We start from the raw sequence: 27,358 nt of genomic DNA on the forward strand, positions 1-27,358 counted from the left end.
CCCTTCCAGCCTCAACTATTTGGTGGTTCTGTGAATCTGTCCTGTCAGGTCACGCTGAGGTACTTAATGCCTTGTTTGCCTCAGTCTTTAATAGTAAGACCAGTTGTTCTCTGGGTATCTAGCCCCCTGAGCTGGAAGGCAGGGACGGGGAGCAGAAAGAATCTCCCATAATCCAAGGGGAAGTGGTTAGCGACCTGCTACACCACTTAGACACATACATGTCTATGGGGCCGGATGGCATCCATCCAGGGGTACTGAGGGAGCTGGTGGAAGTGCTCACCAAGCCACTTTCCATCATTTATCAGCAGTCCTGGCTACCCAGGGAGGTCCTGGTTGACTGGAAGTTAGCATATGTGACACCCAAGACAGGCCAGAAGGATGATCTGGAGGACTATGGGTCTGTCAGTCTGACCTCAGTGCCGGGGAAGGTTATGGAGCAGATCATCTTGAGTGCCATGATGCGGCACGTACAGGACAATCAGGTGATCAGGCCCAGTCAGCAGGGGTTTAGGAAAGGCAGGTCCTGCTTGACTAACCTGATCTCCTTCTATGACAAGGTGACTTGCTTAGTGGATGAGGGAAAGGCTGTGGATGTTGTCTGCCTAGACTTCAGTAAAGCCTTTGACACCATTTCCCGCAGCATTCTCCTGGAGGAACTGGCTGCCCATGGCTTGGACAGGTGTACTCTTTGCTGGGTAAAAAATTGGCTGGAAGGCTGGGCCCAAAGAGTTGTGGTGAATGGAGTTAAATCCAGTTGGTGGCCTGTCACAAGTGGTGTTCCTCAGGGCTCAGTTTTGGGGCCAGTTCTCTTTAGTATCTTTATCAATGATCTGGATGAGGGGATTGAGTGCACCCTCAGTAAGTTTGCGGATGACACCAAGTTGGGAGGGAGGGTTGATCTGCTCGAGGCTAGGAAGGCTCTACAGAGGGATCTGAACAGGTTGGATCGATGGGCTGAGGCCAGCTGTATGAGGTTCAACAAGGACAAGTGCCAGGTCCTGCACTTCAGTCACAACAACCCCATGGAACGTTACAGGTTTGGGGAAGAGTGGCTGGAAAGCTGCTCGGCGGAAGAGGGCCTGGGGGTGTTGGTTGACAGCTGGCTGAATACGAGCCAGCAGTGTGCCCAGGTGGCCAAGGCGGCCAACGGCATCCTGGCCTATATCAGAAATAGTGTGGCCAGCAGGAGCAGGGAAGTGATCGTCCCCCTGTACTCAGCACTAGCGAGGCTGCACTTCGAACACTGTGTTCAGTTTTGGGCCCCTCACTACAAGAAAGACATTGAGGTGCTGGAGCGTGTCCAGAGAAGGGCAATGAAGCTGGTGAAGGGTCTGGAGCACAAGTCTTATGAGGAGCAGCCGAGGGAACTGGGGTTGTTCAGCCTGGAGAAAAGGAGGCTCAGGGAAGACCTTATCGCTCTCTACAACTACCTGAAAGGAGGTTGTAGCGAGGTGGGGGTTGGTCTCTTCTCCCAGGTAACAAGTGATAGGATGAGAGGAAACGGATTCAAGTTGCGCCAGTGGAGGTTTAGACTGGAAATTAGGAAAATTTCTTCACCAAAAGGGTTGTCAAGCATTGGAACAGGCTGCCCAGAGAAGTGGTTGAGTCACCGTCCCTGGAGATATTTAAAAGTGGTGTAGATGTGGCACTTAAGGACATGGTTTAGTAGTGGACTTGGCAGTGCTAGGTTAATGGTTGGACTCGATCTTAAGGGTCATTTCCAACCTAAACGATTCTATGATTCTATGAAAAGAGCCTGGCTCTGTCCTCTTTGCACCCTCCCTTCAGTTATCAATATACATTAATAAGATCCCCACCTTGCCTTCTCTTCTCCAGGCTAAATAGTCCCAGCTCTCTCAACCTTTCCTTAGATGAGAGATGTTCCAGTCCCTTAACCATGTTCCTGGTACTCTCTTCAGTAGCTACATGTCTCTCATACTGGGGAGCCCAGAACTTGACACACTACAGGTGTGGCCTCACCAGTGCTGAGCAAGTGCTAGTGTTAGTGCACACAGGCAGTTACCTTTTTCCAGTTATCCTGTCTTTCCCCCCTCCCCAGCAGTATGCATCCCCTTAGGAGTTGTCTGTACTGATAAACAGCTGTAGACTGGGAGAGGAAGGAGGGAAGAGAACTCAGTCTCAAAGGCACCCCCCACCCCCACAGTGTCATATATAAACCTCCACTTATTTTACATCTGAAAACTGAACATCTATGGAAGGGATACCCCTACTGGATCCTAGAAGACTTCAGTGGCCCCAGAGAGCAAGACTAAAGATACTGAAATATCTTGGAGATATTCAAAAGCTGTCTGGACACGATCCTGGACAACCTGCTCCAGGTGGCCCTGCTTGAGCAGGGTGTTTGGACCAGATGACGTCCAGCAGTCCCTTCCAACCTCAACCATCTGTGACTCTGGGATTCTGTGAAAGGGTGATAACGGTGCCCTGGATCCTTGTCTCATGTACGTGCATCATAGCAGCCAAAAGGTAGAAGCTAATTTGTAGTGTGCCAGAGCTATCTGTTCTGCAGGAAATTATGAGGGTAACTTGTAATGGGGTGCAAAAGACTCTGTGAGATAACTTTGACCAATCAGAGGGGTTGGGGCTGCAGGTGGCAGGAAGAGCCAGCTCTGGACTAGGTACCATATACATGAGGATAGGACCTCTGTGCTTATTCTTAGATGTACACCCAGGTTTCCATGGTAAGAGAGCAACATCCCAGATAAGAAAACACACGTGTAGTGCAAATAATGGTAAAACTTACCAAGTTGCTAGTAAAATTGGCCACAGTAAGATGCAAGTTTAGAGCACAGGATTGTTTTTTGGAAGGGTCAAACATTACTGAATAACAAATGATGAAGCGCAGCAACAAGATAGAAGCTGTACATGTCTGAAATCCACGCTTTTTCCTTTAGATTCAGAATATTGCTTTTGTTGGTCTTGTTGTCTGTGTGGCACAGGTTCACGCTGGTAAATACAGCTAGATGCTTCCTGAATTTGAGAAATAAGTTAATACGTGTTTTGAAACATTTGTGAGATAACCAAGTGAAGGTGACGGAATAATGGTCGATGCCTATATAGTCCTTTTAAAAATCCATCTTCAGTATATATTGTTATTAAAAGATAATACATCATAGGAAAGGGATGTCTAGTAATTAGACATAATTTTTGTGATTTGAATGAGGCAAGGAATTGTTGAAATAACAGTAAGTGGTAATATAATTATCTGAATATATATTCAGACAGTGTGAGCACTATGCCTACAATCCTACATTAAGAATTTGCTAATTTTTTTTTAAGCATTCATTTCAGGAGGGGATTTTTTTTAACATGCAACATTATGTTTTAAAAGTGCTGAGATACCTGCAATATAAGAGGCACAGTTCAGTCTACAACAGATACTAAAGGAAGGAAAATGCATCAGTATTAATGATTCTTGCAGACATAATCAGAAAATAAAGGAGTGAGTAGTAATTTGTGTGCTGAATTTCTAAACTGCTTACTCAAAAGAGGAACAATGCAATCAAGGATTTAGAACTGGAGAGAAGTCTGCTCAGTCTAATGGTTTTAATGAACATTTGCAACTAAAAGTTGCACCCTAATACATCCTAATAAAAGTTGTATCCTAATACAGCTGGTGGCCTTTTTTTAAAGAAAATATGCAAAATTCAAGTAGGTAGGTGAACAAGATAGAATAAGTATACTGAAATCGCCTGTCATAGTAATAGCAGAACAGGTTTCAAGCTGGGAATGTGGCAGCTGCATCAGAAATAGAGTGCGTATAGGGAGACATAAGAATCTGTATAGAAATCTGTGCACTTCTGTTTTGGAAAACACGCTTGAAGAGGTAAAAGGCTGTCACAATGGACAAGTAGTAGAACTGACTTAATACTAATTGTGTAGTTATGGGGGAAAGGCAATTGTAGGGCTGTATGAATGTTAGAGAAATTACTAAATCGGCATGGAAAAAACAGGCCTTGCTAAAGATGGTATTGTACAAAATGTGTTTTTTTTAAAAAGCACTGACCTTTCCTGCTCCTGTGGCCTTCACAGATTTTCCAAATAGCTGCTTCTGGCTTGCTGTTCCTGGTTTTCCTGGACAGCATTTGCTGATAGCCAAACTGTGATCTCTGAAGAGTGGTGGTGTTTGTAAGCTGTGCGTGTCCATGGTGATGAAACACGTGAAGTCACAAGGGAAGCTCTGCAGTGAGATTCTCAGAGCCATTTCAGTTCCCAGCGTGGTTGTGAGGCCTGACTGTGATGTGCTTTGTTACCTATTGGTGTCAGTTAAGCAGAAACACAAAGGCAGTTTGGCTTATAGGAATATGATTTATAGTGGTTGCTATATTAATAGGGAAACAGCCTCAGCTAGCTATTAGGATGTACTGAAGGAAAAGGTGTGACTTGAGACATGGTCCTCCTTGGGAATTAGGTGCCAATATCTACTCAAGCATTTCTGGCCCATATATTTGGGGTTTCTTTCCAACAGGTTGGCAAGGAGTCCCATGTCCCACAAAGTTAGGAAGGGGTGTGTATACATGGGAATGTTTGTGACATTTGAAAGGCAGATGCTAGAAAGGATTTTTGCAAATGCAGTCCTTACTTATGGAGGGATTTCTTGTTTTGGAAAGGAAAGGAATAGTTTGGGTGGCATTTCCTGCATTTTGTAGGGAAAACAAGCTAATCTTTGTACATAAGAAATTTTGTTTCTCTAGGTGTGTAACAGTATAGACTTGGCATCTCTGTGGCATAGGGCATGGAATTTCACTGGTTTACTTACTTATCTAACCTGGCTATTTGTGACTAAATTACAACTTTCTAGAAAGGCAGCTAAGCTTGAATACAATAATAACAGAGACTACACTACTTCCTTTGGTTGTTTTCTGCAGCGGTTGATTGTTTCACATGAAAATGTGTGAAAGTGAAGCACCCTTGTATTGCGTTTATGTGGCAAGGGTTTGGTAGCGGGGGGGTCTGCAGGGTTGGCTTTTGTGGGAACATACCAGACACTGGTCCCATGTTGGATGGAGCCAGTTCCAGATGGCTCCAAGGACTGGAGCTGGATGGCTGGCCAAAGCTGAGCCAATCAGCAATAGTGGTAGCGCCTCTGTAATAACATATTTAAGAAGCGGTAAGAAATGCTGTGCAACAGCAGTTGAGAGAGGGGAGTGAGAATATATGAGAGAAACAACTCTGCAGACACCAAGGTCGGTGAAGAAGGAGTGGGAGGGGGTGCTGCAGGTGCTGGAGCAGTTTCCCCTGCAGCCCATGGTGAAGACCATGGTGAGGCAGGCTGTCCCCCTGCAGCCTGTGGAGGTCCACAGTGGAGCAAATATCCACCTGCAGCCTGTGGAAGACCCCAAGCTGGAGCAGGTGGATGTGCCTGCAGGAAGCTGTGACCCCATGGAGAGCCTGTGCTGCAGCAGGCTCCCGGCAGGAGCCATTTGGGGGGGGGGGGGGGGGGCTGGAATCACAGGTACTAATTACTCCCAAGTAGAGCTAAAATGAAAATAATGCAAATTAAATTTGATTAATAAAAAGTTAAATTGAATTTTAAAAACATACAGAATGCTAACTGGGCATCATTAATGCTTGTTACTTATTTAATAATAGCAATGTTAAAATGTATGCATTAACAATGCCCAAACAGTATTATCACAATAAAAATTTCCAGTGACAAAGTAGAAGTAGAATACTAATTGGGAGTAGTTTATTATAATAATATCTTTTATTTGATTTTATTGAATAAAACCTTTATTAAAATAATCTTATTGTAATTATGGTAATTAAAGCATTCCTAATTAGGTTTCTAATTCATAATCTGAAATCCCGATTTAGAGTAGTAATTAAACTTTTCTTCTGTGTCAGTCCCTTGTTTTTTGTGCTTTGTCTCCTCTTCCATTTTTCCTGCAGCAGTAGTAAATGGAACACTCCTTGGGTACAAGCCATTCATTCACTGTATTTTTTAACATTAAACTATTTAATTAGGCCCTTTAAATAATATAATGTTAGCCAATTAAATAATGAGATAATATAAGGAATTAATTAATTGCAGCCAACGAGTATTCCATTTAATACTGCTGCACCAGTGCTAATACTTGTAATTTTTATACATTTTTTTCTTACTAGACTGTCATGCATTCATATACTAGTACTTGCTATTCTAACTCGGAGTAACTAGTGGTCAGAATAATCATGAGGGGAGGTTACTGTAACCTGCAATTAGCAAAATCGGTTAAATACCAATTATTGCTTAAATACGCAAGGAACGCGATTATGCATATCAGGGCGTTGCCCCCCAGCACACACCGCCTGAGTCTCGCCTCCTAATTAAAAACCACCCCCCAACCCTCAGTTAAGTGCCCTCCCCACACACACCCCCACCGATCACCGGCCGCAGCCCCCATCCCGAAGGGAAACGACCCGGACGCAGAGCCGCGACCGCGGCGGCACAGCCACGGCGCCCACGCTCCGCCGGCAGCCGCAGCCCGCGACACGGGCGGCCGTCACGGCTGCAGCCCGCGCCAGAGGTTCCACGGGCGCGGGGAAACGAAATCACGCAGGAAAGCGGGCGCCGGGTCCTAGAGACCCGCACCCGGAGGACTAATCGGCACCTGCGGGGCCCCGGCGGGCTCCCCGCCACACGGGGCGGCTTCTCGGTGACGAACGGACGCTCCCGCCGTCCTGGAGCGACGGCCGACCCGCAAGCGCCAGTGACCGGACTCGGTCGGCTGAGCGGCCGGTGCTCGGCACCGGGGGCTCCTGCTCGCACGCCAGAAAAGGCGCTCCATGCGTGCCAAAGCCGCCCGAAGGCCCAGGAGTGCCCCTTGGTCCTCCAGGAGTCGCGCTTGATGTGGCAGCACCCCTCCAAAACTATAGAAAATGGTCCAACATTAACAGCAAAAACAACTAAAAATTAATAAAAATAAAGCAACCACCGTGGAAATTGCCCCCCTCCCCAAACTCCCCCCCCACACACACACTTCCCTGCACTCGCCCCACTCCTCACCTCGCCCCACCCCTCACCTCGCCCCACCAGCGAGGCGGCTGGGGGTGTGCAGAAAGTTGGGAGGGGACCGAGCTGGGACAGCTGACCCCAACTGGCACAAGGGATATCCCAGACCATTTGACATCGTGCTCAGTAATAAAACTAGAGGGGAGGTTGGCAGAGGGGGCTGTTCAACCCACGAGTTTTCTCACTTTCACCCTTCCGATTGTCTCCCCCATCCCACTGGGGATGGGGGAGCGAGTCAGCGGTTGTGTGGGGCTTCGTTGCCGGCTGGCGTTAAACCACGACACGAGGTTAGTTGCAAGCCCTGCCTGGCTGTCGTGGTTTATCCCCAGCCAGCAAACTAAGCACCACGCAGCTGCTCACTCACTCCCCCCCGACCCAGTAGGATGGGGGAGAGAATCGAAGGAAAAAGGTAAAACTCGGGGGTTAAGAATGGTTTAACAGGACAGAAAGGAAGAAACTAATAATGATAATAATAACAATAATAAAATGGCAATAACAATAATAAAAGAATTGGAATATACAAAACAAGTGATGCACAACGCAATTGCTCACCACCCGCCAACCGATGCCCAGCTAGTCCTCGAGCAGCGATCCCCCCAGGCCAACTCCCCCCAGTTTATATACTGGGCAGACATCACATGGTGTGGAATACCCCTTTGGCCAGTTTGGGTCAGCTGCCCTGGCTGTGTCCCCTCCCAACTTCTTGTGTCCCTCCAGCCTTCTTGCTGGCTGGGCATGAGAAGCTGAAAAATCCTTGACTTAATATGAACATTACTTAGCAACAACTGAAAACATCAGTGTTTGTTATCAACATTCTTCTCATACTGAACCCAAAACGTAGTACTATACCAGCTACTAGTGATACCAAAATTCATGGCCTGTAAAGAAATACTCTCTAAGACTCTGGAGTTTTAGAAAGCAGGCATTCTTTATTGCAGCGCTGGATGCACGGGGGATAATTCCACATAGCGTGCATGCCACAGCTTCAGCACAAACAGGTTATATGGAGTAACTAATTGCCTATTAATCAGATTAGTATACATATACATAAAAATTACTGTAACTGATTATCACAGTACTGCCTACATCCGATCATGCGCAATGGTTCTTCATTTGAGTCGAAGGGCTGCTTTTGCGACCACCGACCTGTTTGAAATTCTGTTGGCTGACCTTCAAGTCTGTGTTAGTCATCCTTGTTCTTTGATCTTGGAGCTTAACATGGTTTCAGTCACATATGGTCAGTTTCAATATTATTTCTTATCTAATGTACAGGAACATCCAGTCATAAGAGCAAAGAACTGTAAAACTTATGAGTAACTACCTCTACTCGTTAATTACTTGGCTACACTTTTGTCTACTGTTTCAATCATAGTGTTAGTATAAGATTTCTAATAATTATTTACCAAATCTCACCTTTACAGTCATCTAGCAGCAAACCAGTTTCCACGGCTGGTACAAAATATTAAACCCATAAAAATATTTAGACATACCATACAGAATGTATGGACATATGCTATCAATTCCCCCCTTTCTGTTTGAGGCTAGTAATTCTTTTAGTAGTCTCACTTGAACTAGATCGTGTCACAGCTCGTTTAAGACAGCCAAAAGCGACACAGATTATAACAATGGTGATAACTACTTCTCTTGCTTTCTTGGTGAGACAAGGGAAAGCCTCAGGCCACCCAGTAAAGGTATCAACTAGAACTAGGATATATCGATATCCTTCTTTTCGAGGCAATTCTGTAAAATCAATTTGCCAATATTCTCCTGGAGAATTTCCTTGCTTAGTAATTCCAAAAATGATTTTATTACTGGTTTGGGGATTATTGCATATACAAATTTCACATCTATTTGTAATTGTTCGAATAATTTTTGTCATATCTTTATTCAAAATACACTTTTGTAAATGTTTAACAAGGTTTTCTGTTCCCCAATGTATTTTGTTACATTCCGCTTGGGCAATTTCTCTCATTATTGCAGGTGGGATTATTATTTGACCTGTTGGTGTTACAGCCCATCCTGTCTCATTTTTGTTAGCCTGCAATTTAATAATTAATTCTTCATCTTTTTCATTATAATTTGGAGCTGCTTTAGGCAAATTTATACTTTTCTCTGGAACTAGTGCTAGGATGCCTTTTTCTACACCCTCTTTAGCAGCTTTATCAGCCAATCGGTTACCTGTTTCAGGAACTGTCTTACCTAACTGATGTGCTTTACAGTGCATTACCGCGACTGCTGTTGGCTTTTGAATGGCTTCTAACAATTTCAGTATTTGTTCTGCATGCTGAATGGTGGTTCCTTGTGCAGATAACAGTCCTCTTTCTCTCCATATCGCTCCATGTGCATGTACTACTCCAAAAGCATACTTTGAGTCTGTCCAAATGTTGACTCGCTTTCCTTGACTTAGTTCCAGTGCTTGAGTAAGAGCTATCAATTCAGCCTTTTGGGCAGATACGTTTGAAGGCAAAGCTCGTGATTCAATTACCTTCTCAGCAGTGGTTACCGCATACCCTGATAAACATTTTCCTTCACAGATGAAACTGCTTCCGTCAGTATATAGTTCCCAATCCATTTCTTCCAGTGGCACATCTCGGAGATCCGGTCGGCTGGAGTAATCTTCTTCGATTGTCTGCCAGCAGTCATGTTCCAGTTCTCCTTCAACTTGATCAGTTGTTAAAGACACAGCAGGGTTAACGATGGTAGTAGTTTTTAAGTAAACATCATCTTGCTCCAGCTACACCACTTGGTATTTCAGCATCCTGCTAGTGGGTAACCAATGCCCCCCTTTCTGTTCTAGCACAGTAGTTACCATATGGGGAACATACACAGTAATTCTTTGTCCTAAGGTGAACTTACGAGCTTCTTGGATCAATAGCACAGTTGCAGCGACGGTTCTCAGACAACCAGGCCATCCCAGACTCACGTTATCTAATTGTTTCGAGAAGCAGGCCACAGCTTGCCAACTTGGTCCCAGATATTGGGCCAGGGCACCCAGAGCTATACCTTTTCTTTCATGAGAAAAAAGTTAAAATGTCTTTGTGAGATCTGGCAGGCCTAGGGCTGGCACCCCCATTAGAGCCTGTTTCAGTTCTTTGAAAGCAGCTTTCCTGGCATCAGTCCAATCTATAAACCCATTGTTTGACTTTTTGAGCTGCTTGTATAAAGGTCAGACCAGCAAGCCATAATTTGCAATCCACAGGCAACACCACCCAACCATTCCCAGAAAGGCTCGCAATTCTTTTAGAGTCTTAGATTCGGGGAGATGACAAATTGCCTCTTTTCTCTCAGTTCCTAATTGTCTCTGTCCTTTTAGGATTTCAAAACCCAAATAAGTTACTTCTTTCTGGGTTATTTGGGCTTTTTCTTTTGACACTGGATATCCACTGATTCCCAAAAAGTTCAAAAGGCTAATAGTTAACTTTGTGCCTTGTTCTTCTGTCTCAGCTGCAATTAACAGATCATCAACATATTGCAACAAGATTCCTTGATTATTGTCTTTCTTCCAAATCCCTAATTCTCGTGCCAATTGATTTCCAAAAATGGTAGGGCTATTCTTAAAGTCTTGAGGCAAGACTGTCCATGTATATTGTGTTTTTCTCCCAGTCTCAGGATTTTCCCGTTCAAAAGCAAAAAGTTCTTGACGATTGAGATCCAAGGGAGTACAGAAAAAGGCATCTTTTAAGTCTAACACTGTGAACCATTCTTGTTTCTCTGTTAGGGTTGTTAATAAAGTATAAGAGTTCGCTACTACCGGATGAATATCTTGTACTATTTGATTTATCGCTCTGAGGTCTTGAACTAATCTGTAATCTTTTCCATGAGCCTTTTTAACAGGCAAGATTGGAGTGTTATATTTGGATTCACATTCTATTAACAATTTGTACTTTCGAAATTTTTGTATTATCGGTACTAACCCTTTCCGACTTTCCAGTTTTAGAGGGTATTGTTTAATTCCTACCAGACTCAATCCTGGCTTTAAATCAATTCTCACAGGTTCTCCTCTTTTGGATTTACCAGGAACTTCCCCAGCCCAGACGATTGGAATTACAGCATTATTTACTTCGACTGGTATAATCTTCTGCTTTCAGTAATTGTCTTGTAACAACAAAGCCACTGCTTCGATATGTTTAGTTTCTGGAATTAAAATTTTAATCTCTCAATTTTTAAATTTAATTTCTGCTTCCAATTTCTCAAGTAGGTCTCTCCCTAACAGGGGTTTAGGAGAATTTGGCAAATACAGAAACTGCTGAGTGACCCATTGCTTTCCTAATTTCATTGCCAAAGGTTTAAAGAAGGGTGTAGTCTCTCGTTCACCTGTCGCACCAACAACACTAATTTCCTCAGAACTTAATTCCCCCTCTAAGGTATTTAAAACTGAAAAGGTGGCTCCAGTGTCAACTAAAAATTCAATTTTCTGTTCTCCCAGGTTAGCTGTAACCCAACGTTCTAACTCCCTTCCGGTCCCCGTTAAATACTTTCACTCGACTTTCCCGGGAAAGGGGGAACTTGCTGAGGTTGCGCAGTTGGAATTGGGATCACTTGTGACTCTGTAGGTCTCAAGGGGCATTCCAATTTCCAGTGTCCTTCTTGTTTATAGTATGCACACTGATTTGGTCCAAGGGGCTGATTTAATCCCACTGGTGAGCCCAATCCAGTTCCTCTTCCTTGCCCCATTCCTCAACCATGTCCCCTTCCTCAGAGGGTAACTCCTCTGCCTTGTCCTATGCCAGCTCCTACTTCTAGAGCAGCCACTAACCTTGCATTCATTTTACTCCGTAATTCATCTCTATTTCTGTATACCACACAAGCAACCTCTAATAATTTCCCCCAATCTCGAGAATCTGCTCCTTGTAATTTTTGTAATTTTCTTTTGATATCATCGGAGGATTGTCCTATAAATAATGGAGCCAATTGAGCTTTTCCCTCTTCAGACTCAGGATCCAGATTAGTATATTTCTTAGCAGCTTCTTTTAATCTACTCAGAAATTGAGTGGGAGACTCTCTTCTATTTTGTTTAATTTCATATAATTTAGACATGTTAATTGCCTTAGGCATAGCAGTTCTGATTCCGAATAGAACCCATTTTTGATACTGATCTAACAGTCTTCTCTGAGGCAAATTATTAGGATCCCATCTGGGTTCTGTAGATGGAAAATTTTGTTCCACTGTTCCTTGTAATACTCCAGAAGCTACTTGTGCTTCTGCCTGGGTTTTAGCAACCCTCCGGATCATATCTCTTTCTGCACTATCAAAAAGTACATCCATTATTACTTACATATCTTTCCAATCAGGATCCTGAGTCTGAATCATTGTTTCAAAAGCATGGGCTGTTTGATCAGGGTTTTCCTGATAGCTCCCAGCTTCTATTTTCCAATTATTTAAATCCACAATAGAAAAGGGTACTTTAATAGTTGCCACGCCCTCAGTCCCAAGCGCCTGACGAAGAGGAGCTTGAATAACTTCGCTCTGTTTAGCTCTTGTTCGCCCTGTGACAGGACTATTCATGGGCTCTCTTTCATCACTACTTCTGGGAACAGCTCTAGGTGGGGCCCTTTGAGATCCAATTATCATTTCAGTATCATCCTCTCATTCTTGCTTGTATAACTTCAAACATCTTTGCCCCATACTACATGCAGAACAACACCTTTTGAGCTTATTGTCAACTTTTTTATTTCTTTCTTTTTCTAAAGATAACACAAAAGGATTGCTGGGTGGTATATTAATTCCACAATCCTTTTGCCGCTCAGGATGATTCTTTAAGGTAAAGAACAAATTACAATACATAACTTTATCCCATTTTTGCTCACATCTCAAGAATAACGTAAGTTGTAACCTGGCATTTTAATTTAGCGTCCCATTCAGAGGCCAGTTCTCCCCTTCACTGAGCTTATACAGAGGCCACCAGTGATTATAATATTTAATCAAATCTCTCCGCATGTTGCCACCTGGAACACCCCCAGCTGTTTCCAGTGTTTCAAAGTGCACCCCAAAGGTGATTTTTTAGGGATTTCACTCCATTGCCCTGTTCCCATTATCAATACCTTCAATATACAGAAATAAAAAATCAGAAAGTCAAATATCAGAGCCTAAGTCAAAGTACCAAGCAGAGTTAATCAGAGATCTAAGGTCAAATCCAAAATCAATAATCAAATCCCAAAGCCTTAATCAAAGTACCGAATAGAGCAATTCTCAGAAACTAAACCAGATGGGTATCTCTGTCTTCAATCAGCGAGTCAACTACCCTTTATCAGAAAAGGACTTCTACCAGCATGCCAGATTTTTAAGGATCCTTTTACGTTTCTTCCTTGCTGTCTTCTCTTAGTCAGGCTTACAGGTAAGAGTACCAGACAGAATATCAGACCAGAATACCAGAACCAGGTTAATCAAAAGAATGCCTTTGAATAAAATTTTACCAGTGGCCTTGGCTTGTGAGCCCAGGGAACGGGGGATCAAGGGTCTGCCCGAGAAATCTCAGTGCCGGCTGGAGGTCCTGCGATCACGTGTCCATCAAGTCTCAGAAGCCTTGTCCCATCTGGGTGCCACTAGAAAGAAAATTAACTCTATCCCAGCCGAAACCAGGACACTGGCTAATGCTTGAGGCTCTCCATGTTATTCCTACCATCTTGACTGGCCGTCCTTGTTCTTCATTGCTGCTTTATAGTGAGTGCCTTTTGCTCTGTAAGCAGCAGTACTTGCGCTGTGGGAGCCTACTGTCTCCCAGCCGCTGGGAAGTCTCTCTGCCAAAGGCAAAGAGCAAAACAGCCACGGCACAATCTACAGCAATTCTGCCTCTCGAGGAACCCAGCAGGCCCCTTTCTCTCGCCTCTTACTCTGTCCAGCTAGGCTGGAAAGTGCGGTTGTTGCAGAAACTGCTATGCCCTGTGCCTCCTTCTCAGGTTGTTAGCTTGGCCCTGTGTACAGGCTGCTGAGGTCATCGACTCTGTGATACAAGATGTTTTACATCTTGTGTTAAGAAAAGAACACAGTGGCTTTGTTATACTGACTAGTGGTGGACAAGAAATCCTGTATTTTGCAAAATGTGTAAGATACCAGAGAAAATTACTTCTGGCCAACCTTGCAAATTGCCTGAGAAGATAAAGCCCTTAGGCCCTTTTCAGCTAACTTAGCTTAGAGTGTCAATATGGTTTGTGACAAAAGAATGTAAATCAAGAAAAGATAGGTAGTAGAGTTACGAACGAACATTCTTTAGGATAAGTTGTATCAAACATGTAAAGTGTCCCACTGCAGAGAATCACTAGAAGAGGGTCAACTAGCAGAGAAGTGAGGAAGACTATTGAAGACCACCAGAGGACCCTTGAAGACCACAAAAGATCTTGAGTGCGCCTGTGCCAAGGACATTTACATATATTAATGAGCTCCTGGAATTTGGATGAGTATGTTAATTATTTCTAGGAAAAATCATGAATATGTATATCCATTTTGTATATAATCTCAACTGTTGAAAGAATTGGTATGCATGATAGGTGGAACGATCCCCGTGCATCCAGCACTGGAATAAAGAATGCCTGCTTTCTAAAACTCCAAAATTGAGTCTTAGAGAGTTTCTGAAGTGCCGACTTACGGCAACATCTGCATGGGACAAAGGCACCCTGGAGCGCTTTACACCAAGTCATTCCTTTCCCCTTGGGCAGCAGCGGTCCTGCCACTGCTACAGGCAGCTGCTTTCTCAAGGGCAAGGGGCTGGGATGAAAACAGGCTGCTGCTCCAGTCAGCCTAAGATGCTGTTCTCTGGGGACCCAGTGCAGGGAAAGATGAGGTACTTTCTGCACTGCCAATGTCTCGTCACAAAGGAACCATGCTCTGGTTTTAGCAGAAAAAGGTGTCGGTCACAGGCAGGCACATATCACTGTGCACAGCTTTTTGGCAGGTGTCTTGCTTGTTCAAGTAGAGGCATATTTCTTGCCTTGCAGTCTTGATGCCAAAACAGTCAGGGGTTCAACAAAAGTCTTTCGATATCAAAGCATGATGACAGCTAGATTTCTACCAGCAGTGTATTTCAGCTGCGTTGCTAGCTGAAAATGGCTTGCAGGACAGGAGATCTTTAGAGGGGTCTGAATTAAAGAAACCAAGTGTTGAAGTGTGTAAGGAGGCAAATTAGGCAGCCAAAGGAACAGAGCTGCTCACCCGTCACATTGGCAGAACGGCCTGTCCAGCTTACTAAGTATTGCGTGTTGCAGACAGCAAAGTGCAACCGTGACACTTGCTGGCAGGAGTGGCAAGGAGTGCGGAGCCACGCTCCTGTACGGAGCAAAGATGAAACCTCCAGGGCTCTACAGTCATCTACTGAGGACATCTAATATACCAACAGGCCTCTTTGCTTTCTCTGCTTCATGTCTAATTACTTTGCACACTGGAGGGCAGGGTGGTAAGTAACACTGTGCAGTGTCTCTTAGATAAGTGACAAGACCTGCACAGAAAGCTTTGGGTGTATGCAGGATTAGAAGAACAGAGTTCTGATAGCACAGAGGTGAGGAAAGGTGCACCCACCCCAACAGAGCCCCAGGATCGGCAGGGTATCGCTCACTTGCAGGTCGGCCGCTCGCATCTGGTCCGCTGGGATGCGCCGTTTCCTGCTGAACAGAGCTGCCCCTCTGGCACGAAGCAGCTTTGGGTCTCTCGTGGCCTGCCTTCAGGCTGTCACCTGAACCAGGCGTTATTTTTTTTTTTTTTTTTTAAATCTCTCGCCAGCATCTGTTGACTGGCTGCTGTCACTCCCAGAACCCTGACGCCACATGCAGATGGATACAGCAGTCCCTGGGGCTTGGTCCAGGGCAAAACCCCCCCGTTTGCAGGTTCCCTGTGCTGCTTCTCCTCTCTAGATAATGGGGTGGGGGGGCAGGGACAGAAGCGACCACCCAAATTGTCTGTTCTTTGCACTTGACTGCTGTAAAGGCTCCAGCCACTCGGGTGCTTTTTGGAACGGAGGCAATGAAGAGGACTGCCTGGGCTGCGAGTGGGGAAAGGGCAGGGAAACGTAAGCCCTGTGCCCCCAGTAAGTAGTTACCGCCTTCGGCTGGTCTCTGCTGGGCTGAGCTCTCAGTCATCCCTCATCCAGCTGATGCTCAGAAGAGGATCGCTACGGGGATGCTGCTGCCCGGCAACCAAAATTCGGTACTGTAGCTCGGAGGCTGCGAATGCGCGGTGGTGCCCCTGTAACGGCACCCGTGGTCCAACGGTAACGGCAATGCGATACCGGGGGGAGGTGCCGCCGCGCTCGTTGCTTCCTCCCGGTAAGGAAACGCCGCTGCCGCCCCACGTGCGCGATATCGGTGGGCGCTCGGCGCGCAAAGCGCGGAACTGCAGCGCCGGCACCGCACAGGTGCGCAGGAGCGCCGCCTCCTCCGCAGCTGCCGCCTTGTGGCCAAAGTGCGGTACTGCAGCCTGGCTTTCGCGCGCCGGTTTTGGCCCCTCCGGCGCGCCGTTGGCGGCCGGCGCATGCGCGGTCCCCGGGAGCAGCGTGACGGCGCGCAGGGCGCGGGTCTCGGCGGTAGCCGGGACCGCGGGTGAGGCGAGCGATCCCATCCGGCGGGGGCGAGGGGTGCCTCCTGCCCGCTGGCCGCCCGGGGCTGGCGGGACGGGAAGCTGCGAAGCGGCCGCCGCGGCAGGCTGCCGGTCCGCCGGAGGCGAGCCGGGCCAGGGCAGCGCCGGGGAGTTCCCCGAGAGAGAGCCGGTAGAAGGGAAGAGGGGACGGAGGCGGGCACCCCCCAGGCGCGGCCAGCGGGCGCCTGCCCGAGTCGCCAGAGCTTCCCCGGCCCCGCTCGGCCCGTGCGGCTGCCCCCAGCTCCAGCCCCTCCCCTGAAGCCTGCGCTGTAGCCGCAGGCAGCCCCCGAGCCCTGTCGCGAGGGCAGCAAGCTGGCCCTGCGGTGGTCTCGAGTCTCCCTTAACGGGGGTGCCGTTAGCAGCGGCGCGGGGAACGAGCGGCGTCTGCGGAAGCCCCTGCGGAAGGAGGGGCTCCGGCCAGGGTCGAGCTGCGGTAATAACGGTCACTGCTGCCTCTTTCCCTCTCCCAGAGGCCACGCTGTGGGTGCGGTTGTCCGTTCGTCCCCTGGGGATGCCGTTGACTGCAGCAGCCTCAGGCTTGCGTGGGCTGTCTCTGCCTGGCCTCCCTCTCCTCGCGGCGCGGGAGCACAGAGGAACATGCGGAGCGCTTACTGGCTGTGGACAGGAGCTGCGGAAGCTGGAGAGGCCACAGAAAGGTAAAGAAGAAGAAGCGGAAGGCCGTCTGGCTGGCAGCTGCCTCCCGCTGCAGGCAAGAGAGAGCCTGCCTCTCCGGGTGTGGGAGCATCCCTCCTCGTAGTCCGCAGCAGGTCAGACCGCCAGGGTCTGTATGCACGACCAGCAGCGGGGTACGGCCACGTAGCGAGCGAGCGAGGCTACGTGTCTAGGAGGCCTCATCTCGTAAGAGCTGTGAGACGCTCGCATGTTCCGTTACGTGGAGGACAGCCAAGCGACGGGAGTTCCAGAAGGGGAAGGGAGGAGAGAATGAGAAAGAAGCGTCTGAGCTGGCAAGGTCTCCTGGCAGCTCCAAGAGCGAGAGCTGTGGTGCGTCCTGGGCCCTCGAGGCCCTGTCGCTCCTCTTGTGCGTCCCGGTCCCTCCCTCCCCCTCTCCTGGCCCCCTCGCTTTCCCATGCTGCTGTGACGTTTGGGGTTTTTTGGGTGGTGTTTGTGTTTTTTGTTTTTTTTTTTTTCTTCCCTGTACCTCTCCTCTTCTGTCTATTCTCTTGTCCTGCTCCCTCTTCCTCTCCCCCTTTCTCTCTCTTGTTCGACTGCCCCCCTTCCTTTTTCTCTCTGCGTTCTTGTCCTGCTCCCTCTCCCTCTTCCCCCCCCGCCGCCCCCCGTCTTTGTCCTGCAGCCAGTCGCTGTTTTTTCCTTTTCCATCTCCTTGTCCTGATCTGCATCCACCTCTTTCCCTGCCTCCCAATTTCTCTGGCCTGTTCCCTGGCGTTCTTTTCCTCTCTGCGTCTGTACGTGCCGCTCTGTGTCCCTGCCTTCCTATCTCTCTTCTTTCTACTTTCTCTTTCTCTCTCTATCCCTTTGTCTTGCTCGCTGTTGCTGTTTATTTTTGTCATTCTGGATCTCACTGTCCCCGTCCTCCTTCCTGTTCATCTCTTACTCTCTCTGACCCTTTGTGCTGCTTCCTGCCCCTTTTTTATTCACCCTCCCTCTCTCTGCAGGGCTCCTGATACTTCTCTTTCTAAATTCCCCAACCCCCTGTGCTTCTCACGGTCTCTGTCTTTCTCTTTCTCTCTCTCTCTCTCGTTGTCATTGTTCTTGTCTGTCGCTCTGTCTTGCTTCCTGTCCCGTCGTTTCTCGCTGTATCCCTTTGTCCCGCTCCCTGCTCGTATTTGTATTCCTCTCTGTCCTGAGGACCGTCCCAGTTTTTTATCTCCGTCCTGCCGCTGTCCTGATTTGTCCTTCTCTGCCATGTTCCCTGTCCCTCTTTCTGTCTCTTTTCCTCTGTCCCTGCTGCTTATTTCTCCATCTCTGTCCAGACCCCTGTCCCTTCCCCCCACCCCGCCTTGCTGTCCCTCTGCCTTGCTTTCTTTCGCTACCTTTTCTGTCTCTCTCTCTCTGCCCCGTTCCCTCTCCCGTCCTTTCTAACTGTGTCCCCCTGTCCAGCTAGCTGTCTCTTCTTTCTTTTTTCTGTTCCTCAGTATTTTTTTCTTTTTCCGTATCTCTCTCCCACTGCCCATCGCAGTTGGTTTTCTCCCCTCCGCTGCTGGCCTGCTCTTTGTCCCTTTTGTCTCTCCCTGTCCTTCTGTCGTGCTCCCTGTGTCTATTTAATCCCTTCATCTCTGTCCTGCAGCCCGTCGCTGTTTTTTTTTTCCTCTTCTGTCCCTTTGTCCTGCTCCCCGTCCTTGTGTCTCTTTCCCTTGGTTCTGCCTCCCGTCCCTTTTTCCTTTCTTGCTCCATCTCTCTGTCCTGCTCCCTATCCCTCTCGCGCTCTCTCTGTTTCTGTGTCCGTCTCCTTGCCTTTCCCCACGTTCTCTGTCTTGTTCCCTCTTTGGTTTTCTTGTTTTCCGGGCGGCTGGGCCCGGCTACCCGCGGGGGTGCTTCGGCTCGGGGGTTTGGGGTGGGGGCCTGGCCGTGCCGGCCATGGCGGGGAAATAAAGCCTGAAACGGCAATCGTGAAGCGATGCCCTGCCTGTGCTGGGGCTGCCCCGCAGAGGCGTGGGGCTGGGCCCTCCGCCGGTCCCGAGCACTCCCCAAAACTGCGCGTGGGGCCCCGGGGGTGCAGGGCTGTGGGGTGGCTACGCTCGGCGTCGCCCGTGGGCGCTGCAGGGTCAGAAATGGAGAACAAGTTTTCTGTTCCTGGGGCTTGACAACAGGCTCGCCTGGCTGATTTTGGGGCTCGGAAACAGACCGAGCTGCTGCGTGGCTTTGGGCCCAGAAACAGAGGTCCGGCCCTGCGTTTTTGGGCCTTGAGAACAGGCTTGGCAGCCGGGTTTTTTGGCTCCCAAATGGGCCCCGAGTCAGCCGGCGTGGGGGCCAAAAGCGGGAGCCGGCTTGGCTGGTTTGGCAGGCGGGTGGGAGGGTGTGGGGAGCTGCGGGGGGAAGCAGGGGGTGGGCAGGGTGCGTGGACCCTCCCCGGAGATGGGTGTCTGGTTGTGTCAGACGCCGAAGTTCGGGAGGCCGGCACGCAGCCAGCCGAACTCAACATCTGCGATGGTCTGTGGGGGGGAAAGGCACTTTTCAGACCCCACGTGCCCTCTTTGAGTGCAGCTCTTCTTTCTGCGCTGCTCAGAATAGTTGTTCAGTAATTAATCGCCCAAACTAACGCATATTTATATGGCGTGTAACTCTGATGTTTAATCCTAATGCTCCAGTTTTGACAGCAGTTGATATACAACCTTATGGAAAGCCCAGGCCGTTGCACATAGCTGGAGCTTGTAAGGAGAAGCAGCTGAAATCAGCCGGAGCTTCAGTGCAGAGCTGGGGCTTCAGTGAGCCAGAACTGTAGCAAGCGGGAGCTGGAACGAGGCGGGGTGTCCACTGTCTGGAGCGTGCGTTAGCCAGAGGCAAAAGTACCTGCGGCTGTAACGAGCAGGAGCCGCGATGAGCTGGAGCGTCTTTTCGCTGGAGCATCCGTCGGCCGGACCGCGCTCCCAGCACGGCCGAAGAGCGGCCGGGCGCAGGCAGGGCTGTCCGCAGCGAGCGGCTCCGAGCAGCAGGGAGGTGAGTTGTCCTTCTGCCAGCGGGGAGCCCGGCCTCTTCCCTCGGGGATGCGATCCACGCCACGCTCCTCTCTCTGCGTGGAGGGTCTCGTCCGGTCCGTTCCCGTGGGCGGAAGCGAGGTGGGGGTCCCCCGGCTCTCCTGGGGCAGCCCCCCCCCCGCGAGGGGGCGCGGGTGAGGTGTCGTCGTCCCCTCGGTACCGGGCAAAGGGGAGAGAAACCGGCCGGTGGGAGCTCCTGGGGTGCAGAGCCCTTCCGGCAGAATCCTCCCCTGTCTTTTCACCGTTGGCTGGGTGTGACAAGCAGGTTCATTTCTTTGTCTCCTCTTTTCCCAGCGTCACCTTCCGCGTCACACGAAGAAAATCCTGCGTGGTTAATTCCGCTTGCTGCTCAGGTAATCGCACGTATCGGGCTGGGGGAGCGGAGAGAAACACTTGCGAGTTCGAGGGCACTACAGATGCTCCACGTTAAACCCACAGAAAAGGCAAATTTGCTGCTAGTGCAGAAGAGCTGATGGAAAAATTGCTGTTAACAGATCGTGCCCTGTTCCTGAGCTGGTCCCTTGATATGTTTGTGTTTCAGGTGAAAGAACGAAAATTCATGTCTGGTAAATTCAGAGCTGCCTGTTAGCTTCTTTAGGGTCGAGTGTTTCTCTTCTCTCTGTTCATACTGATTTTATGGGCAAGTTGGAGATAGCCTTTTATTTTTTTATGTATAACTGAATTTTTAGGAATATGTGGTGTCCCTGTAGTTCACTTTTGAGCACCTAGATGCCAGTAGAAATGTAATGGGTGAAACATGATGGAAACTGGTACTTAAACTTGATTTTTATTTGATTTTTTTTTTTTCTTTCCCCATTAAGAGTGTTGATGGCATGTTGTCCCGTGGCACAATCCCCATTCCGTTCAGCGGAGTCTTCAGTCTAGGCCTTTTAAGTAAAAAAGTTTGTCCTTCCAAAAAAGGACTAGTCGTTCATCGGACCGAGGCGTAGACTTGGAGAGTCGCTTAAGTACGTGATTGGAATTAAAGCCAACTTTCAGTTAACGTTGCTGCTGTTGGTCTCTGCTTTCATTGCTTTCTCCACCACTCTGTCATGGTTGGGAGCTCTGAATCGTAATTTTTTTCAGTCTCTAACACATTCCACCGCCCCCCCCCCCCCCCCCCCCAAAAAAAAAGGAGAGGCAGTGTCTAAAAGTTTTAGTTTCCTCACAAATGCGTGAGTAAATAAAATCTGAGTTATGATGATTAAAACCATAAAAATGACACCAGTCCTGCAGATCTGGACTATTTCTGAACAGGCATTCATCACACGCAAAAGTCGTCAGGGTACGGGTCACCTGGGCTTCATGCTTTGACGAGACAAAATGCTGAGGCAGGGATGAGCTCTGAAAGAAAAAAAAAAAAAAAAGGATACAGGGTCACGGTTTTGTTTTGTTGTTGTTTGTTTTTAAAGAGTGCATTATTGACTGGTGCCAGCCTGCAGAGCTCTTCTGCTGCCTGATCTCTCCTTCTCTTTCATGGCTGTAATTGTCATTTGGATAATCGTAGAAGAGCAATTAAGTTACTTGCCTCTGTGAATGTGCTGGTAATACCAGGAAGGCAAATGCTTGAACCAGTAGTGAATAACTTGGCTACAAGTAGAATTTCTGAAGGAAGAACAGCAGCAGCAACAGGAAGCAAATAGCAAGTGACCAAAAATTTGCGTGTGTCAAACGCATCAAAGCTTTATTGCCAAATGTTGTTTGGCAATATGTTCCAAATGGCTTTTTTTTGGTAAACGTAAATTTTCAGGAAGTTCAGGGTTGTGTGTGGCAAAACGCGTCCCTCTGCGTACGCATCCTGCTACATAAATAGCATGGGTCAGTGGCAAGTTCAGCGGCAGGGCTGTTGTCCCCTACTCGACGTTGCCGTAGTAGTGTTGCGGTATTGAGACCTTAACGGACGGGCTGAGGAATGGAAGGAGAATGCCCGTTTTCTGTAAGGGCTCAGAATGCCGACCCTTTTCTCTGCCTGCCGCTCCCCTGCGCGTGAGATGAAGCTGTTTTATTTTTCTCCCTTGTTCCTGGTCTAAATATTTCTGGAGCTGTTGCTGCTGTGGGTTTGCAATTTGTGTTACTGCGTTTTTGTAGCATTCTAGCGATGGGTCATTTCTACTGTGGCGAAGCATCGAGATACGGTTTTCGGTTTAAAGCGTCAGAAACTACATTCACCGAAACCGGTAACTGGCGGCGTAGGTGAAACCGATCTGGCGTGTGCAGCTGTGCTCGCAGGGATGCTCGGTGGCTCCTCATCAAAACGGCAAGGTGTGTGTGTGTGGACATCCGTAGGGTTGCGCTCTGGGTCCGAGAGCGTTAACGTATTTTTGCTGTTGGAAGATGGAATGGAGCGTGTGCCTGTTAAATCTCAGGGCAGTCAAAAGCTAGGAGGGACCCTGAGCGGGTTTGGTGGCACAACTGCGGTTTTAAAAGATCTTGACCGTTTGGAGCAACGGCCTGGAAAAAATCATTCCTTTTTTGCAACGAGGCAGTTCACAAGGACAGATGTGTTGCTGTGCTCTTTAGCAAAAATACTCGACTTAGGACATATAGGGTGATGAAGTCTTGGCTATACTAAGGCTTGATTGAGAAAACGTATGTAGGTCTCTATGTCTGTCACCTGCGTGTATCTAGGAAAGTGAGTTCTAGTGAAACTAAAGTTACCAATGAGTCAAAAAAAAAAAAAAAAAAAAAGGGCACGGTTGTCTGAAAAATGCAAAAGCTTTAGTGGCCTGTGTCAACAACTGTACCGAAGATGATGCAAAAATACTTTTTGCTCTGCTCAGTCGTACTGTCTTCACAAACCTTCACAAAAAAAGGCAGCTTTGGATTCCTACCCAGCTTTGTGCTAATGTTTTTTTTTCTTCTCTCAGCTGGATGTCAGCTGGCACCATTTTGCCGTGGTTGCCCTTTCTTCTGCCATGACGGTAGGAGACAGATGGAAAGATTCCGTAGTGGTCTGCAAGTACAAGGTACGCCTACGATGTGTGTCTGCATTTTTCCAAAGGTACTTGCAGTATGGACTTGAACATTAAGAGTGTGCGAACTCTCCTTCTACATTTTTTTTACATGAAATATTTTAACACAAATACTAAAAATAAGTTCTGTTCTGGAGCATGTTACACCTATGCAAAGGTTACTTCCCTCCATTTATTTTCTCTTCCTGAAAGCATAATCTTTTGTTTCTGTGCACTTGCTAGTAAATGATACAGTGAAAATAGTTTTTTACTAAAAGAGGGAAGAAACTGTTCGTAAGAGTTCAGCTGTTCAGAAGAAACAGACTTTGTTTGCATGATAAAAGCTTTATGCTTTTGCAGTCAATGAGTTTTTGAAAATATCTTATAGGAGTACTCGACAACCTTACTGAGATAATTAGCATCTGTGCTAAAAGCAATCAAGGTCAAAGGAGAGATGTGGACAAAACAGGACAAATTGGCGGCATCTGTGTGTTTTCCAGGCTTTCCCAGGAAGCACTAGCAACCTTGTAACTAGTGACAGTGAGTCCTGAGTGTTTTTGATGAGTTACTGCTTCAGTAATGTATTTTTTCCTTTAACCTACAGTGTGTCATTTTGACTTCAGTTGGAAAGAGATTTTCCAAAATGGAAGTCTTTCTCACTCAAAAGAAGTTTTGTTTTATGAACTTCCCATCAGAGTGGATCTTCAGAGGTGATCGACTTGACAGTAGAAGTCATCAGTAACAAGACTTTTCACTCTCTTTAAAAAAAGAAAAAAAAAAAGTCAATTTCATTCCAAAGACCCAAGCACAGCCCATCTTCCTAAAGTTGATGGCATCGCTGGTCTTTGGTTTCTCAGTTGTAACAGTCGAGATAACATGAAAATGTGTTGCTCTGCATGCTTCAGTATAGCCAAAAGCATTAGGAAATCTGCCGGTCCTTTTTGGTAGTCTGAGGTATTGCAGCACTGGGGATTTTACAAATTGACTTGCATTGTTTAAACTGTAACTGCCAAATAGCTGTAGGATATAATTTATTAGGTGTATGTAAGCAGTTAGGTATTTTTCTAAATGTTTAAAAAGAGAGGCAACTGAATGTTATGGGGTTTTTTTTCCTGATGTTTTGGCGGAGTGCTCTGAAGTACTTTCTTTCTGTCTGGCTTTCAATGGTGTGTTTCCCTGGCAGTTCAGTAACACCTCTCTTGGGCAGCGCAGCTGGCCAGGTGTCCCTCCTCATTACGTAACACACACAAAAACCCTAGTCAAATTATAACTGTGTACTTTGGAGATAGATAATTTAATGGTATGAATTCAGAGCTGTGCAAGTTAAGGTAATGCAAAAGGAAAATCAAATACTTTTATAGTATAAGTATTTTTATTGGATGTATATAAACGTGGGCACACCTTTTTAGCGTAAAGTGAATTATTGAGATTCATTCTTTATTTTTCATTTTGCTCTTCGAAGCTTTCCACTTCACTTTCAGCTTTATTCACCAAACAAGCCAGATGCAAAGCAGCAGCAGCAGCGCAAGGGCTGTAGCTGTTGCGGTGGATCCGTAAGCGTAGATTCTGATTGTGTACGACCTCGTCCCGCAGCCTCCCAGGGTTATCTCCCTGCAGCAGTGCTGTAAGGAAGGGAGGAGACGTTTTCCAACACCGGCAAGAGTGTTTACTTGTATGCTAAGAAGGTGTTCAAAATGGTATCGATTAGCCTAAATGCTGATTTTAAGTGTTCAAATCGCTCTTAACTTTTAAAGGAGGTGGTGTATTTCGAGCTGACCTGTTTACCTGGAATCCTCCTTTAGCTCAGCGACTCTTCTTGTGCACCCCCAGCCTCCGCTGGCAGGGTGGTATGAGAAGCTGGAAGGTCCTTGACTTAGTATAAACACTGCTTAGCAACAACTAAAGTGTCGGTGTGTTGTCAGCATTGTTCTCATCCTAAATCCAAAATGGCCCCGTACCAGCTACTCGGAAGAAAATTAACTTTATTCCGGCTGAAACCAGGACAACCCCAAAGCCCCTGATTCTGGGTCTGCAATGGAAAAAACCGAACGAATTTGGGACTCCTGGGAAAGCCAAATCCGCCTGGATTTGTGCAGCCGGAAAGCAAAAAACCCACCCCATTTTCACGCACAAAACCACAACCAAAAGATCACCCCTTTTTATGTTGTGGAAAAGCACTGAAACACACCCCAAACTGAGTATTTTGAAAAAGCAGAAAACTCCCCAGTTTGGGGAAGATTGGGGGTGAAGCACAGGCAGTTTGAGGGGCATTGCTGGGGGTCCTCCCGGTGTGGATTCTCTGTTGCGGGTTATCCCAGGTGAGTTACCTGCTGTGGATCATCCCGGGTGGACTCCCTGGCGTAGGTCATCCCCACCCGTGTCCCCCCGTGCACCTTTGTACCCTCCCCTACCCTCCCTCTGTGTGCGTTTCTGCCCCATATGCCCCCCTGTTGCTCCGGCCCGCCCCCTTCACCCACGCGAGTTTTTAACCCATGGGAGTTGTTTCCCCCCGCATCCCCTGCTCTCCTATCTCCTGCCCCCCCCCTTCCCTCCTCTGTATTCCACACACCCGCCCCCCCCCCATCATCCGTCAGGCTCCAGACCCCTGGCATGCTGCCTGCACCCCATTCTCTGTCATTTTTTTTTCTTCTTTTCCTTACAAGTTGTTTCTTTTTAATGATTCAACTGTTTTTGTTTCAAGCCACGAGTTTTCCCACTTCCGCCCTTCCGATTGTCTCCCCGTCCCACTGGGGGTGGGGGAGCGAGTGAGCGGTCGCGTGGGGCTTCGTTGCCGGCTGGCGTTAAACCACGACACGAGGTGAGTTGGAAGCCCTGCCTGGCTAATGCTGGAGGCTCTCTGTGTTCCTCCTGCCGTCTTGACGGGCCGTCCTTGTTCTTCATTGCCGCTTTATAGCGAGCGCCTCTTGCTCCGTAAGCAGCAGTACTCGGGCCGTGCAGGTACTGCGCGTTGCAGGCAGCAAAGGGCAATTGTGACGCTTGCTGGCGGGAGCGGCAAGGAGTGCGGAGCCACGCTCCTGTAGGGAGCAAGGGTGGAACCTCGAGGGCTCTACGGTCATCTGCTGAGGACATCTAATATCCTGACGCGCCTCTCTGCTTTCCCTGCTTTCCGTCTAATTACTTTGCACGCCGGAGGGCAGGGTGGTAAGTAACACTGTGCAGCGTCTCTTCGATAAGAGGCAAGCCCCGCACAAGAAGCCTTGCGTGCGTGCAGGATTAGGAGAGCAGAGTTGTGATAGCACAGAGGTGAGGAAAGGTGTGCCCACCCCAACAGAGCCCCAGGATCGCCAGGGTATCGCCCACTTGCAGATCGGCCGCTCGCATCTGGTCCGCTGGGACGCGCCGTTTCCTGCTGAACAGAGCTGCCCCTCTGGCACGAAGCAGCTTTGGGTCTCTCGTGGCCTGCCTTCAGGCTGTCACCTGAACCAGGCGTTATTTTTTTTTGTTTTGAAATTTCTTGCCAGCATCTGTTGACTGGCTGCTGTCCCTCCCACAGCCCTGATGCCACGTGCAGACAGATACAGCAGTCCCTGGGGCTTGGTCCAGGGCAAGCCCCCCTGCCCCCTGGCGTTTGCAGGTTCTCTGTGCTGCTTCTCCTCTCTAGATAATGGGGTGGGGGGGCAGGGACAGAAGCGACCGCCCGAATTGTCTGTTGTTTGCGCTTGACTGCTGTAAAGGCTGCAGCCACTCGGGTGCTTTTTGGAACGGAGGCAATGAAGAGGACTGCCCGGGCTGCGAGTGGGGAAAGGGCAGGGAAATGTAAACCCTGTGCCCCCAGTAAGTAGTTGCCGCCTGTGGCTGGTCTCTACTGGGCTGAGCTGTCAGTGGTGTCTCATGCAGCTGATGCTCAGAAGAGGATCGTTACGGGGATGCTGCTGCCCGGCAAGTGAAGGTGGGAACTGGCGTTCGGTAGGCGCGCATGCGCGGTGGCGCGTGTGTCTGCGCCCCCGCTGTTGCCTGGTAACGGAGAGGCTGTACGGCAGCTGGAGAAGCGCGCATGCGCGCTGCTGCTTTTACGGCGTTCGCCGCTGTTGCCTAGCAACCGTAGCGCGACACGACGCCTCTGCAACCGCGCATGCGCGGTGCCGGGGTTTACGGCGTTCGTGCTGTTGCCTAGCAACCGATATGCTTTACGGCAG

Source organism: Harpia harpyja, chromosome 5, assembly GCF_026419915.1.
Source record: "Harpia harpyja isolate bHarHar1 chromosome 5, bHarHar1 primary haplotype, whole genome shotgun sequence".
Lineage (NCBI taxonomy): Eukaryota > Metazoa > Chordata > Aves > Accipitriformes > Accipitridae > Harpia > Harpia harpyja.